The 14,532-nt window shown below is 40.0% G+C and overlaps 1 long non-coding RNA gene across 2 annotated transcripts; it reads right to left on the bottom strand.

Annotated features, from left to right (window-relative positions):
- Positions 1-1,333: 1,333 nt before the first annotated feature.
- On the bottom strand, positions 1,334-14,502 carry LOC131347521 (uncharacterized). Of its 2 annotated transcripts, none has more exons than XR_009203785.1 (3): positions 14,381-14,502; positions 2,783-14,083; positions 1,334-1,565 (listed from the first exon to the last, which is right to left on the bottom strand). It is a non-coding gene; the product is annotated as an uncharacterized LOC131347521 (long non-coding RNA). The 2 variants fall into 2 exon arrangements; XR_009203784.1 differs by lacking the exon at positions 14,381-14,502 and having other exon boundaries at positions 2,783-2,920; positions 3,161-14,367.
- Positions 14,503-14,532: the final 30 nt, after the last annotated feature.

Here is a 14,532-nt window from a genome sequence, read left to right as displayed (position 1 = left end):
CTTGGTGGAACAACAGCGCTGTTCAGGGAAACATTCAAGATGTCAGTAAAGACATCTGTTAGGAATGTTGTCTTTAGGAGTATTGTTGTCTTCCTCATTGCCACAAGTATGTGAAGAAATGCAAAGAAATTTGTTTTTGGACCGCAGGTCTTGATCTAGAGGGCTGTTTGCATCAGCTTCAATTGAAATTTATAGGGATAAAAGAAGGTACAGATCAGGGTCAGCCTACAGAGGTTGTTACTATGCTGATCTCTATGCTAAGCTTTCTAAACCCATCAAAAAGGACCGTGCACACAGGTCGCTGCAACCGAAGCCTACAGAAAATGAGAGGCCACGTCCGGATATTGTTGCATCATGACCGCAACAAAGACCTGATCCTCCAGCTGAGTCACGATAATGACTTCTAAATGATGCACATTCAGATCAGTGTTGAACGGAAGTGGGGTTGTCATGCTCTTTTTGCTTCATGAAAATTTGCAGACTCTATTATAACTGTCAAATGACTTTTCTTCATTGATTGCGTACTGCTGGACTGTGCCACTGGTCCAAGTTGGGCTGACTGTTAAGTTCAATTGTTTCAAGTTGTTTCTCTATTTTTCTAGAGTTTGACAGTATTTCAAATTTAAATCCTTGTTTACTACTGTGAGATAATTTCAGACATACATTTACTTTCACATCATGCAGTTTCTTAAATTCATTAATAAAAGTGGCGAGTTTGATTCCATTCTATGGAAGACCTTTAAGGCTGTGTTGTGGGGTAATATGAATCTTCCAGGAAGAATTAGAAATGTAGATGCCTTCCAATTAGGGAGCAGGCCTATAGGCTAACTAAATCTCAGTCAGATCTTAATGCAATATAAAAACTGAAATATGAGTATAATAATATTTTGAGTGAACAGGTCAGTAATAAGCTACTCAAAAATAAAACGTAAGCAGTTTGAGATGGGTGTTGTTCCAAGGTTTTTGTATCTGTTTCAGAATATACCCATCTATCTTACTATTTTTTTTTGTTTATTATTATTATTATTATTATTATTTTCTCTTTTATCTGGTGATTTAAAATATAGTATATCGCCTCTCTCAGGCACACTTTGTAAAAATCCAAAGAGATGGGTTGAGTTTGGAAATCTGGTGTTTCAACACTATTATTTGACAGCAAACATAAGAGATTAAATGCTTTAATTGGTGTCATGACTCACCCTGTGTCAATGGGTCTGCAGTGGATTCTCTTAGCTGTATTCTCATGGAGTCTCATTCTACAGGGTGGGGCGCAAAAACTTCCCTTTTTTGAAGGCGAATGAAAGAAAAATTGTTGCTGATAAACAAAATTTATTTTTTGATAATGAAAGAACATAATTTCAAATTTCAAATTATGCTGTTTTAAACAAAGTATCTTGAAGGTGGTGGCCACCGTTCTCTGTGCACTGATGCAACCGATTTTTGACGTTTCCCTCTACACGTTCCAACATGTCCACCGGAATTCAGGCTATTTCCTGCCGAATAACATTCTTCAGCTGAAGCAGGTTTGTGGGGCGATGTTTAAAAACCTCTGCCTTGAGGTATCCCTATAAAAAAAAATCACAGGGCATTAGATCGGGCGAGCGCGCCGCCCACGGGATGTCACCTCAAATCGAGATGAGCCGTCCGGGGAACATGTTGGAACGTGTAGAGGGAAACGTCAGAAATCGGTTGCATCAGTGCATAGAGAATTTAATAATTTGAAATTATGTTCTTTCATTATCAAAAAATAAATTTTGTTTATCAGCCACAATTTTTCTTTCATTCGCCTTCAAAAAAGGGAAGTTTTTGCGCCCCGCCCTGTATAAGCAGCAGCTCTAACTTTGCCTTGCTACTTGCCAATTTGAATGTTCCATTACAGATCATTACTAATAAATATTTCAATAATATTTTCTAGCCTATGAAGGAGAGTAACATGATTAATGGTGCCAAAAACTGCACCAATGTCAAGCAACAGCAACAAGGGGATACAACCCCGATAAGAGGCCAGTAGTAGGTCAATAACCAGTGCTATCTCTGTGTTATGATGAGGCCTAAATCCTGACTAATACATTTAATGAATACATTTCTATGCAGGTATGAGCATAACTCCTGTGTACAACCCTTTCTAGTATCTTTAATAAGGGGTTTGATAACTGCTTGTTTAAAATCTTTTGGTATACTGCCCATGCTAAGGGAAGAACTGATCATTTTTAGGAGATTGATTGCTATTATCTTGCTGGTATTACCTTATATTGGAATTCAGAATATGGCCCTGGTGGCCTTTAAATAATAATTACCAGAAGCGACTTTGTAGACTTATGTTAGAATAAAGAACTTGTTGAATTTAGGTTTTTGTCTTCAGTCCTAGCTTCAGATCTAAGTTGAGTATTATTATTATTAGTACTGTTATTTCCTCATTATGAAAATGTCTCAAAAATGACAAATGCCAATTTCACAGGGCATATTCTATATATTCTATATACAGAATATTCTACATATTCGGAGTTTGGATATTACATTACACTTATTTTATATGCAATTGTAAGATGTATTTGATATTATTACTTCATGGTGAGAAAGATTGTAAGATGAGGATTTTTCATTCTGAAAGAAAAATCTGAGTAAGAAGCCTGTGTCAGTCTTAGCACTTAGCTAACATTAACTGTTTAAAGATGGAATAAAGCAAGAAATGGTATGCACAAGAAATGTGTGTATGCAAATAATTCAGTAGCTACTCATATGAATTCTGTCAGCTTTTTAATGTAACTACAATATAGCTTACCTTCTTCTGAGCAATTTGTCTATTTGTTTCACCATGTCTGAGGTAGGCCTGGCAACCTTAGTATTTCCCATCCCAGAAGAAGTTGACCAATGGAGATTTAAGTTGAATATCATCATCTAAGACTCCCCACCCCCAACCCTTGTTAAAAGAAAAAGAAAGATTGGTAAAAATCCACAAATGCACAAAAATTAAAGCAAGACAAAATAAGTGTGAAAGAGTTTAATTTCTCTATTATTTTATTTTGTTTGCAATGTGCTTCTTACATTTTGATAAAGAATATGTTTGTGAATTTGATTATTTTATTTGAAACAAAAATTAACACAAAAGTCACTCTATAATGGAGTATGTATTAAAGAAGGGAATGAGACATTGACACACTTGACTATATGGGAATGCCTCTTCACACAAGCAGTGTCTGAAGCTGCCACAAGAACTGAAGGCCTTTCCAAACACCTTGGGAGTGGGCCATCAAAAAAAGGCGTCCCAGCCTGTGAGGGACACATCTGTCAAAAGGGTCTTACAATGGCATCACACCTCGAGACTAAGACTGCACATACGAAGGGTTGCAGTGTCGTCGGTGATGTTGGAGAAATTACATAGATATCATACATCATACATTAGCCTGGATTTAAAATGGCAATGCTCTGCCTAGAAGTAGTGGTTATCTATCAAATATCAAATACCTATCAAATATCTATCAAAATATTTAGCTACTGATTAGTAGTTAGCTTTTGAGTAATGCAAATATATAAAATATATATCCTTTATATCAGGCTTTTGAGCTTTTGATTAATGCAAATGTATAACTTTTATAATAATCATGCAGAACTAGTGCTGAGAAGGGTGAAATAGAGGGGATTTTTTGGTGATGAGAAGTTAAGGGGATTTTCAGAGCCCAGCATATACACCCAGGTGAGAGAAGACAGACATACGCTAGACATAACAGCATCTTATCAGCATCAGCATCGCTTAATAGGTAAAAGAGAAGCACATTCAAATTCAGATATAGAGGGTTGCACATCTAATTTTAAAACATCAAGGTACGTGAGGTACGTGCACATCGTTGTAAACATCGAGGTAGGTATGTGCACATTGTTGTAAACATCATGTACCCGAAAGGTTGTGGTCAAATGAAGGAAGCGTGCCCTTCTATGTATGTACGGGGAACATTGAGAGAAGGAACATTGATGTCATCAAGGGGAGGATGTTTTAATTAAGGGGCGGTATCGGGACAAATAAGAAAATATAGTAAGTATGTAAATTAAGGAAGGAAGGATTAAAGTAGCCATACATTGAATATAATGTGAAATTGCTGGAAATATTTAAATTTGGAAAAGGAGGTGCCATGGGGCGCCTGAGGTATAAGAAGAGGGGAATTTTTGGGTTTTTTTTTAGACCAGCTGCTCTCTTCAGAAATGCATGTGATTGACTGCGACTGAGATCTCCGTTATTTTGGCTAAGTATTTGATAGTTTATTGAGTTCATTGAGTAAGATTATGGAAATAATAGAAATAGACACAATCTAAAATTCCACCCTGTGATACGTCCACTCGGAGGGGACTCTGAGTTCCGACAGCAGCACATAATCTTTATGACCCTGGATGGAAGATTGTGGGGGTGAAATCACCTGCTTTTGAGGCAAAACTGAAATGGTCTCATGAGCAGGAGGACCAAGAGAATAATATGCGGCTGCCATAAGATGTAATAACCTCGGCGTCCAAGGGACAAAGAGGTGTTGGCCGAGCCTGATGTTGATCACATTGGCAACGAATTGAGTTCACACCTGCTGTAGACAAACAAGTATTTGATAGTTTATTGAGTTCATTGAGTAAGATTATGGAAATAATAGAAATAGACACAATCTAAAATTCCACCTTGTGATATGTCCACTCGGAGGGGACTCTGAGTTCTGACATATTTATTGGTGCTGAAACCCGGGAATTTTGCAGGGGAAGGCTGACGTGAGTCCGAAACCTGAGCTAGGACCGCGACTACTACGAGCTACAGATCGCCGGCACTAAAACAGACAGATAAGCAGACACCTGTTATACTCTAAGTCTGTGTTAAATTTGTATCTGTAGTCTGAGAAGAGCAGCCCTGGGGAGGGTGTAGGCAGTTGGCCTCACGCCGAGAACTAGAGGGTGGAAGTGAAAATAAAAAAAGGCAGATGAGAATGGGCAGAAAGACGTCTTGAAGTTTTAAGGTTTAATAAGTGAATATAAGAGAAAATTCCTGCGCAGGTGGATGCTCGGAGAGTCACTGCGGTTAGTTATTGGGAATGCAGGGTGGGACCTGAGGTCGGAGAGTCACTGCAGGAAACAGTATATTTAGTTTCCGATGCAGGGTGGGACCCGAATCGGTGAGTGACAATCGGTGAGTGGTGTGTGACAGATTTAGCAATAGAAACAAGGGGTTGAGAGTGCATTTTTGGGAAAGAACAGACAAAGATAGAGACGGGTTGAAAAAAGACAGACGGAACAACAGATCAGTGATAAATTGTGTGCATTGATGGCATTTGATTTGATAGATTACATTGCATTGTGCTGAGCCCAATACACTCTAAAAAAGGTTGACCATTGGTCACTTAAAAAATTGTGGCAACAAAGTGACACTTAATACAATTGGTAGATTTTAAGTGTCGGAATTATGAGTTGATGTATTAAATAAGTTATGTAAATTTAATTTGTGTATTGTGATGAAAGCAATAGCTAAATTGTGTTGCATTTATTAATAATATAGTAAATTATGAGTTGATATAAATAAATACATTTAGTAAATTTAAAGCAATTTGAACAAAAACAAGCGTTACACTTATTCATTATTCTGACTGAAAATAGTTTCAATCTACTAAGAATTTTGTTAAAATTTAAATGATATTTACTAAATATCTAAGCTAAACTAAGTTACTGTTACACTGTCTTTTGAATGAATGAAATCCACCTTTTTTTCCTTTTTTGGTGATTTTAATTTTCCTTTTTTAAATTCAACTCAGTATATTGTGTCAAAGTATTTTCAACAAAATTGAGTAAGTATTATTGTCACAACTGATGCTTTGACATTTTTGTTTTGATGGCAAATAAGTCTTTCTGTTTTGCTCTTTGTTAAAGCAGTGTTGTATACTGCTGCTAAAGTTGTGTACCTGGGTTTTAGAGCTTAAAAATTATTTTCATTATACTTGTCTTTTTTGTCAATTCAATCGTTTAATTGCTATAGGTTTTGTAACATTCTACACATTCTAGCTCTTAATTAACATTTGTAAACATTTACAGTTACATTTACAAAACATTTACAAACTATATATTCAATAGAATACTCCAAAAGTATGGCATACAATAATACATTGACATTTATTTTTTACTTTTGATACTTAAATACTTTTAAAAACAAAGTACTCCTATACTTTTACTTAAGGAAAAAAATCTGTCTTTATAATAAAAAACAGTAGTATTTGTACTTACACTCAAGTAGGGAAGTGGTGTACTTTGAGCCTGTAGTGGAGATTGTTTAGAGCTAGACCAGTACAGAGTAAGTATTGTTCAGGGTTAAAGGCTGCTATTACGGTCAAACCCAGGGTGGTAGGCTGAATGGTATGACCGGACACGTGGGGAGCTGCAGTGGCCACGAGAGGGCACATTCAATAATGACAGGTGTGAAAAAATGAAGAAAAGACTAGATTGTTGGGGAGAGACAAAGAAAGAAAATAGTGAAAAGACAGACAGGAAGAAAGAAATTGTAAAATGGTTCCAAGTGGAAGGAGAACGGCAGAGAGAGAGAGCTCAGACATGACGGAAAAAAAGGCTACAGCCCCACCAGCAGCTTGTGGAGCAGGAGAAACCACCACCCCCATACAGAGAAATGAGTGCCACACAGACAGCAGGACTCTATCCTCTCCTAGAAGAAGGACAACCACAGAGAGTAAATTTAGAGATAGTGGAAGGCCAATTCGAGGGCAAAGTAATATATAGGCCGAATGAAGACGCAGCAGCAGCACAGAGCTCAAAGAGAGAGGGGACCTGGAAAGGGGGGAACCTGGAAGGAAGTGAGGAAAGTCTGACGTGGGAGCCAGAGCCCTACAAGAGACTGGATAGGAAAACAATATATGGAAAGAGTATCAGACGAATCTGGAGAAAGGAAAGTATGGCGGAAAAATGCAGTGGCGAGGATCAGGAGGCTATTCAAGCACACCCGCACGAAAGGGGGAAAGAGACCCACCATCAAGGGTGAACAGTGAAGACGGAAGATCCCCTGCAAGACACTCGGACAAGCATGACGATGAAAGGGAAAAGGCGAATTTATTTTCCCAGCTTGGAGAGGATGAGGAGTTGAAATGAACGAGGGAAGAGAGACCCCTCCCCTTAACCAAGATAAAGAACAAGGGAAGAACAAGATAAGTGTAGTGAGGAAGAACAAGATAAGTGTAGTGAGGAAGAGGAAGAAAATGAAGCTGAAATGGAAGAAAGAATGGAAGACAGCCGTTTAACAATGGAAGAGCTGAAGGAGTGGACACATGCACATGCAGAAAAAGAACTGGAAGAAACAAACAGACTGGAAAAGATGGAAATAAGTCTAAAAGAGAATAAAAATCTGCGTAAGCAAATATTGCAGAAAGTGCATGGACTAGAGCACTCACAAGGGGAGTTGGCTGAACTGAGTCAGGTAAGAATTAAAGAAAATGAAGACGATGAACTGATTCAGCTCCACCAGGAGTTAAGAGAAGCACACAGTAATCTGGAGCAAAGAGTGGACGAAGCCCGGAAGACGATGAGAGAATTACGGGACCAGTTGAGAGGGGAAAAGAAAGAAAGAACAAAGAAAACGGTGCCACCCATGTCTATGACATTGAGATCTGCTAAGCCTAGACAAGGGGCGAATGAAGAAGAAACTGAGGAATGGCCCCAGAAAGACAATGAAGAAAAGAAAGGTGATAGGTAGCAGAAGGTGTCATCCCAGATGCCAGTGATAATAAAAGGAAATGATGTGGCCTATGTCCCATGGTCATTCATGGACTTGATGGGATTAATTGGCAGACTGCCAAGCATCTGTGAAGGAGCTCAAAAATGGATCACACGGTTTGAGGAGCAACCAATGGGACAAGTACTGGCATTAGGAGATGTCAAGGCAATATTGTCTCAGTCACTGGGTAAGGCCAAAATGATTGCAATTTTTCATAATGTAGACCTGAGAAGAGAGGCAGTGGGACAGAAATATGATCCAAGCCCATTTGGGACCCACCGTAATCAAATCTGGCGGTCTCTGAGGTATGCATATCCGGTGTGGGCGGATCCAGGAAGAGTGGAGAAGATCAAATTGGGAGAGAGTATTGAATTGTATTGAAGCTACAAGAGGCATGGAGAGAAGAGATGGGAGGAGCATGGGATGAAACAGCAGCAAGTCAAACCCTGTTCAGCATGATGGGAAAGAAAGCTCTTCCAATAGAGGTCCAAGATCAACTGGACACAGTAGTGGGACTGAATACAATGGCTTGGCCCACCTTCGAGGCTAATGTAATTCATTATGTGGAGCTGCACAGACGAAGAGAAAAAGAAGCAAAGAAGACAGCTGAAAGCCTGGTAATGCAACTCCACAAGGCCCATTTGAGTGAGCTGGCCTGCACCAAAGAAGAAAGTCTGTGGCTCAGCCTGCACCTCTGGTGCCACAGCCAGCAGCCATGACACAAACGACACCAGTGGTCCCACTGCAGTAGATGCAACCTGCTTATTATGCGCCTGCACCAATGGTAATGTACCCCCCATTTCAACAGTACCCACCCCAGAATCGAGGATGGGGTCAGGGACGTGGGGGCTCATCTGGGTGCGGTCGAGGAGGAGGAGCATTCCAGAAACCATCTAGAAGAAGGGCTCTGATGAGTGAAGGAGGAAGAGGAGGATGTTGGGTATGTCAAGACCCTAGTCACCGGAAACGGGACTGTCCATATGCCTATCAACAAATGGCGCCCCCAAGAGGAGGTTCACAGCAAAATCAAGGATGGCAAGGTCCAGGAAATTGGAGGGGACCCTGGATGGGGCCACAGCCACAAGGACCAATAAACTTGGGAGCAGGCCCTGTGGGGAAGCATGTGAAGCAGAGGCCCAGAGAAGCCAGAAGGGGAGCTGGTGCAGTCTTCCTGAATATACAAGGAGTGACAGTGCAAGCACCATTACTGTTCTCCCCAGAAACTCCAGCGAATCTACTTGGAAGAGATGTGCTCTGCAAGTTAGGAGCTAAAATACATTGCGGAGAAAGTGGAGTATGGGTGGAGCTCCCAGAGCATCTAATTCAACAGTACGTCATGATGGAGACAAAATTGGAACTATGTACAATGGACAAGGTGTATTGGTTGGAACTAAACATGCACAGTGGAATAAGGGACCTGTATGCACAGTGGAAACCCTGGCTCATTAAAATATGGCCCGATTGTCAAGAAAGCGGGGAACCATGGCACTGCATGATGATGTATGATGAAGAAGGACAAAACAAAGAATATGAGGCCATGTGGGATGAACAAGCAAAGACACAGTACACTCTAAAGACTATAAACCTTATAGCAGGACCTCAGGGTTTTGAATCAAAAGAATTAGGACCAATGGTGAGGGAAGCAAGTCAGGTGGCACAGTGGACACAGGTAGGACAGGGAGTCAGTATATCTCTAGATAGAAAGTTTCTCAGAATAGAGCAGGTAGCAGTAGATGAGGTGAAGCCACAGACTGTGCGGATAAGTAGGACCGAGAATGTGAGGATAGAGAAGAGCAAGATGAAACAACTGCCCCAATGGGCAGAAGAGCGGGAGCTCACAGAGGAAGAAGGGGGGAAGCATTAGCACAAGTGCCAGGCCAGTTATGGACCAAACATCAGACAGATGTAGGGCTGGTGAAGTCAGCAGGTCTAGTTAAGACACAGCTTAAACCAGGAGCACGGTTGCCATATCAAAAACAGTATCCCTTGTCGAAGGAGGCAAGAGTGGGGATAAAGCCAACGATTGAGGGACTAGCGGAAGCAGGAATTCTGGTCCCAACAAAAAGTCAGTGCAACACTCCCATTTTTCTGGTCAGAAAACCAAATTCAGACAAATGGAGGCTGGTCCTTGATTTGCGATCAGGAAACCATGTGGTAATAGCAGAAAATCCAGTAGTCCCAGATCCACACACCCTGTTGTCAAACATTCCAGAAGGAACAAAAATGGTACACAGTAACTGATCTATGCTTAGCATTCTTTAGTGTCCCATTGCACCCAGATTCGCAGTTCCTGTTTACTTTTACCTATGGTGGACAGCAATATACATACACAAGACTGCCACAAGGCTATTGTAAGATCCATCAGTTTTAACCAAGTTCTGGCTCGAGATCTGGCCAATTTGGATGTGTCCAGTACAATATTGCAATATGTGGATGAACAACGTGTACAAGACGCAAGTCCTAAAAACTCTGGCAGAAAACGGGGATAAAGTAAATAAAGAAAAGTTGCAATTCTGCCAGCAAAAGGTGGAATACTAAGTTAGAGTGCTCGAAGGCACTACACAAAAAATCTCACCAGACCACGTAGAAACAATCCAAAAAGCTCCTAGACCTCAAACTGTCCAGCAGATGCTATTGTTCTTGGGTTTGGCTGGTTTTAGCAGACCGTGGATTTGTGATTTTGCTATGAAAACACAGCCACTTAGAGACATAGTGAAAGCAGCAGACCAAATGAGTGAAACAAAGCTGGCTATGCAGTGATTCAATATGATGACAAATCAGGAACATTTAACACAGTGATGACTGTGGCACAACCATGCTTGGCGTAGTCGGCAGGATTGGCAGAAATAAAAGCACTAATAGCAGCATGCAAACTGGGAGCAGGCAAGACATGTACAATATACACTGATTCGGCCTATGCTTACGAAGTGTGTCATGTGTTTGGGCCAATTTGGGCACAGAGAGGTTTCCAGTGAGCAGATGGGTCAGCTATTGTACACGGACCGGCAATTTCGGAACTGTTAGGATGCTCCCTAGAGGATTGGATTGCAACAATTCGAGAGGACGGGTAGTCTCTATAATTGGTGAGTATGGTGGACAAATTCCTGCGAACATGAAAGAGAAAATAGCTAAAATCTGTGCGAGCACTAATTGAATTTAATTGGGTACAAGCATTGCCGTTAGCACTGATGAAAATGCATTCTCAAACCAACAGAAACACTCATTTGACACCACATGAAATGCTTACGGGGCAACCAATGCCAGTGGCTTTCATTCAGGGACCTTACAAGGGCCCTTTGCTAGAGCAACTAGAAGGCGAAATGTCAAGTTATGTAAAACATCTAACCTGGCTACATAGAACTTTGTGTTCACAGGATGGGGAAGCCGTACACAGCACCGAGGTGGAGGAGCAGCCACGTCAGGTGGACCCTGGAGATTACATGTACATCAGAGTGTTTAAATGTAAAGGAATGCAATTATCCAAGTCTCGTGCAGTTAATCAAGTCTCTTGCTGATAGACGAGAGTGGAGATGGAGTTGAGAACTGATAACAAGTATTCAAAGACTTTGATGTTGTTTGCTTTGTTTGTCTAGTTTGTGTTACTTGTTTTCTGTATGTCCATATCTGTCTAGGCTGTTTCTATCTCAGTTTACAGTAAGTGTTGTGTGCAGAAGTATGGCGAATGTCGATAGTGATGATCCACAGCAACGCCGGCGATTTCACCACGCGAAATGTGCCGTATTGGAGCCAAGTGACAGCAGGTTGACCTACATGTTCAATCCATATCGCCGGTGCCTAGCCTGTCTCATGCTGGTGGCGAATACAGAAAGACGAGATGCGACCTAACGTCTGTAGATTACCCAAGACCAGCAGTGTCCACTGTGTACACACACACCCATATATGTTGATTGTTTGTGTCATATGTTACATTTAGGTATGTCTGTGTAATGTTCATTTAACTTATTATGTGAACCTGATGATATGAACACACTGTTGCGCAAACAAGATGCGGACAGAGTGAGAATTTTCCCTCGCAATTGGCACCTGAGGGTTTTTCGCCCACTCCTGGTTCACCTTGAGAAGAAGCTTGTGTAATGAAGTAATAGGGGGGAGTGATGTGTGGATGTGAAGTAATAGGAAAATGGAGAATGGAGAGGACAGCAGGATAGGTGGTTAAATAGGTGGAAAATGTTAAAACAGTGTCATAACAGCGTACTTGTTACGTTAGAAATACAAACTAATCTAATTATGTGGAACTTAATTTTTCATGGTCATAAATGTTTCTGATGTCTACCCAACATAGATAGTGTCCATGTGACACATTAGACCATGTAGTGATGAGCCCCAGGTGAAGTGCTAGGTGAACCTCTCCCAGGAGCTCCAACGGACCTTCTGCGGCACGCAAAGTGCCTGGGTCAGAAGAAACTGAGCCTCATCTATAAGGACATTGCACGTGAAAGCCATATTGTATATTGTCACTGAAGATGATGTAAATACCATGAGGGATAAGAACACAGAGTAGTAAGACACGTACAAGTTGAATGTGAGACTCAAGAGTCTCAAAGGGGGGAGTGATGTCGGAGAAATTACCTAGATATCATACGTCATATATTAGCCTAGATTTAAAATGGCAATGCTCTGCCTAGAAGTAGTGGTTATCTATCAAATATCAAATACCTATCAAATATCTATCAAAATATTTAGCTACTGATTAGTAGTTAGCTTTTGAGTAATGCAAATATATAAAATATATATCCTTTATAATATCAGGCTTTTGAGCTTTTGATTAATGCAAATGTATAACTTTTATAATAATCATGCAGAACTAGTGCTGAGAAGGGTGAAATAGAGGGGATTTTTTGGTGATGAGAAGTTTGAAAGTAAGGGGATTTTCAGAGCCCAGAATAGTCACCCAGGTGAGAGAAGATAGACATACGCTAGACATAACAGCATCTTATCAGCATCAGCATCGCTTAATAGGTAAAAGAGAAGCACATTCAAATTCAGACATAGAGGGTTTACCAAGAAATAGAAGCATGGTTTACTAAGAAATGGAAGCACATCTAATTTTAAAACATTGAAAACATCAAGGTACGTGAGGTATGTGCACATTGTTGTAAACATTGAGGTAGGTATGTGCACATTGTTGTAAACATCATGTACCCGAAAGGTTGTGGTCAAATGAAGGAAGCGTGCCCTTCTATGTATGTACGGGGAACATTGAGAGAAGGAACATTGATGTCATCAAGGGGAGGATGTTTTAATTAAGGGGCGGTATCGGGAAAAATAAGAAAATATAGTAAGTATGTAAATTAAGGAAAGAAGGATTAAAGTAGCCATACATTGAATATAATGTGAAATTGCTGGAAATATTTAAATTTGGAAAAGGAGGTGCCATGGGGCGCCTGAGGTATAAGAAGAGTGGAATTTTTGGGGTTTTTTTAGACCAGCTGCTCTCTTCAGAAATGCATCACAACCTTCACTGTTCCACCCTTCACATTGCTTTCCCTCTCTCTTAACATCCACTGAGTGAATGCCAATTATATGCAGGTTATATGCAGTAAAAACAGGAACATTTTTTATCCCTGCATTTGTCACACTCATACATACATGCACTTCTTGCTGGAGGAATTACAGCACACCATTTCAGCAAGATTTTCAAGATTGTACATATTCATGATTTCAGGCTGTCATGCAGTTTACACATATCAGCAAGAGAGGGGTGCACCACCCAAAATAGGTGATAAGTGGCATAGGGTAAGATATCTGTGTAGTATGTTCACACAGATACTTCCTGTGTAGATTTCTTATTGTATCAACAAGGACAAGGAATCATTTCTGCTTCTTATATTTATTCTTTGTAATGGTTTGTTTTTCCTGTAGCCATTCTGCAGACAATTAGTTATTCTACTAAAGAAGGCCTTCACATGTTTTGTAACACTTGAATATCCGTTAACTATTTAGTTATATTTCTGCTTAAGATTCCAGCATTTTTGAAAAGCCTATAGTATCTTCAGAAAATCTTTACATCTGGTAGTTTCTGACAATCTTTCCCACAACCACTTTTGACATTTTTTTTTTTTACATCTCTTTCATTTCATCTAATTTTTTTCTTAATTTCATAAACTTAAACCTCATGATGAAATGCTCACAGAACATCTTTTGGCTAATTCCTTTAGTTTTGAAGGGGTACAAAACCAATCATTGTGACCCCCCACCCCACCCCCCATAACAAAGTTAAAACACTGAACTTGACAAGATCCATTAAATGTAAATATAATGAAATTCTGAAAGAAACTTACCTCTGTTTGAACCATGCTGTCAAAAAGAATTTCATGATGTCTTGTCCTCAAATATGATATCAGAAAGAAAGAAATATATTTTTTAATAGAGGTGCAGTGTTACAGCTGAACATAGGTTGAAAAGATAAATTTAGATTTTTGTCACAAAATCCATTCTTGAAAAAAATCTAATTATGATATTTAAATGTCAATAAAAGCAACATTTGATGTAATTTGTTCACGCTAAGTAAACCATTAAAATGTACTTGTGAAGAATGTGGGCTTACACTCCTCTGTCTTCTCCAGACATAAGCTTTATGCTTATAGCCTTATTCAGTATAATAATCCCTTCACAAACCCTTACCATTTTCAGAACTGAAATCAGTGTTCTAGGCTGAAGCACGGACTACCTCATAAAACGGATGGGTGCATTTAAAGGATGCAGTGGTAGGCAGTCACCTCCACCCTATACCTCACCACCATACCATTTTCCTGGCCACATAAATACTGATGACG

This window comes from Hemibagrus wyckioides, linkage group LG27 (assembly GCF_019097595.1).
Source record: "Hemibagrus wyckioides isolate EC202008001 linkage group LG27, SWU_Hwy_1.0, whole genome shotgun sequence".
Taxonomy (NCBI): domain Eukaryota; kingdom Metazoa; phylum Chordata; class Actinopteri; order Siluriformes; family Bagridae; genus Hemibagrus; species Hemibagrus wyckioides.
Note: the sequence above shows the minus strand (reverse complement) of the source record. Positions and strands in the feature narration are given on the sequence as shown.